Here is a 2,500-nt window from a genome sequence, read left to right as displayed (position 1 = left end):
TAACATTCCCGTGGCTACAGGGAATAGAAATTCCTGCATTCCTATTCCCTCCACTCATAGCACATCCGCATCTTAATCCATATCTGATCCTGTAACCTTTCCCTTTGAACTCTAAACCCTGGGTGAATCCCTATCTATCTGTCCTGCCTCAGGAGCAGCTAGCTTCCATCTCAGATGTGATTACAGCTCCGAGATCGACCCGTCAGTCCAGGGCTCAACTCTCAGTCTCATAACGGCTTATTGATCCCAAAGCATGGAGACACACACACACACACGCACAGAGAGAGAGAGAGAGAGAGTTAGGCTTGGGTCTAATTACAGTGCAAATTAAAGAGTCTACATTCTATCCAGTGGCGTTTGACGGATCGAAGGTCTTTTCCAGAGGAGTAGGTTTCTGACCGTGCTGAGAGTTTCTCTTTTTTTCTGAGCCGTGCTGAATTACACAGCAGCCGTCGTCATTACTTTTAGTTAAGTCTGAGCACGGTTCAATCCATCCCTACTCCCTTTTGTCCCGCCTGAGCTATATCTGATTAAGTCGGAATCTTCCAAAGGCAATATAGTGGGTAAGGGATGGCGTGTGTACACACACACACACACACACACAATACCAATGACTACTGTACAGAAAATACTGAAACAGGAAAACATGTAAAACTGGGCAGAAGAAGTGGAAAAGTGGAAGACGGCAGTGAACAGTGGAAAAACAGGAACAAATATGCAATCAACATGAGGTTGGGACACACACACACACATACACACATACGATCACACACAAAACACTAAATCAGAGTAGAACACACAAATTAAATGAAAATGGCACACATGAGTTAAGAGGGAAATTAATTCAATGATGTGTGACATTAAATTGTTAAAATCACACAGTGGCATGAGAAGATTAGCATGCATGCATGTTAGCCAGATAAAACAAACACACGCACATATACAATCATATCTATTGAGGCATGACCGAATGACCCCCACCACTGCCACACACACACACACGCAAATAAAAATGAATGTGCAGAAGGCATGAGTGCACACACCATCTTTGATATAATGCACTGTAGCCCCTCACACGAACACACACACACACACACACACACACACACACACACACACACACACACACACACACACACACACACACACACACTTAGAGAGACTCAGAGCTCTCAGTGATCTCGTAATGACCACCCAGCACTGATCCGCGGGTGAAAGTGTGTTTCTAGGTCATCCAAAAATACGCTTACAAAACCCGCGAGGCAGGGGCTCTTCCTGGGAAGGGCCGTGCTGCCGTTGTGTAACAGATGTGGGGGACAGATCTAACACACACACACACACACACACACACACACATACACACGCACGAATGGACACACACACACACACAGGATGGGGGGCAGGCCCCTGGAGCCTAAGGGAATGTATGACTAGCTGTATTTGGGCAAGGTTCTAAAGCATACAGCTACTCATACATTCAAAACATGTTTGTACAGTTTGCATGTTTGTATGTTTGTATGAATCAAAGTGGTGTGTGTGTTTGTTTGAAGTGGTGTATATTTCTGTCAAAATGGCACAAGTCTGAGGATGAGTGTGGTTGTGCCAGCATGCACTCATGCATGACCACAATTTTAGGGTCACAGAGCAAGCGCATGTGTGCAAACACTGTAAGCCACACGCTCACATGTGTATACAGGGATGGGCACAAATACATCAAAATGTATTTCCAAATAAAATACCAAATACCCACCTTAAAAATGTATCAAAATAAGCTACAAAATACAGCAGCCAAAAAATGTATGTAAAATACTGTATTTTTGTATTTTCAAAATAATACAAAATACTTCTTTCTAAAAGCCTTTTTCGTCTATCCCTTCACTTGTACACTACCTGGAAAAACATCTGAAAGCAAGAGACTCCTTCCATAATCAGTCAACAGATTAGATATGCTGACCCCTCATGTTAGACATCCCAATATAAACCTCTGCCAGGGTCGGCGCCAGAGAACAACGGGTGGGGGGGGGCACCTCACCTCACATTTATTAGTTGTTTTAACAAAATTGGCATATAATATAGAGCATCCTTCGAGCCTTTTGGATAACTGAAACAATATCATGGGGGAAATAGTACAAGAACATAGCGGTCATAGCCTATAGTGTTTAATAGACTATAGCACACAGTGTTTAATAGAATAGTTGCATAGGCTACAATACAACTAAATAGGCTATAACAGACTCATCACTAGCAGGCCTAGGCTACAGCTGAGTGCAAAATCTCATCACTGTCTTTCCATTCATTTTGAAATGTTCTTATAAGATCATGCTCAAAAGCAAATTGCACATAGGGCCTTCTGATAATATTGCAACATTGAACATAGGTTATGTGATTACTCAAAATGTTCTTTAAAGTACAGAACTAATTCTAACACATTTATGAAGTGGCTAGGCAGAGGCACCAAATGTGATGGAAAGTTTAAGAGCGAACAGGACACTCTGCATGG

At 42.5% G+C, this 2,500-nt stretch overlaps 1 pseudogene; it reads right to left on the bottom strand.

The window, feature by feature from the left end:
* Positions 1 to 2,500, bottom strand: part of LOC125285299 — a 111,243-nt pseudogene that overhangs the window by 11,635 nt on the left and 97,108 nt on the right.

The sequence above is a fragment of the Alosa alosa genome, chromosome 20, assembly GCF_017589495.1.
Source record: "Alosa alosa isolate M-15738 ecotype Scorff River chromosome 20, AALO_Geno_1.1, whole genome shotgun sequence".
Lineage (NCBI taxonomy): Eukaryota > Metazoa > Chordata > Actinopteri > Clupeiformes > Clupeidae > Alosa > Alosa alosa.
Note: the sequence above shows the minus strand (reverse complement) of the source record. Positions and strands in the feature narration are given on the sequence as shown.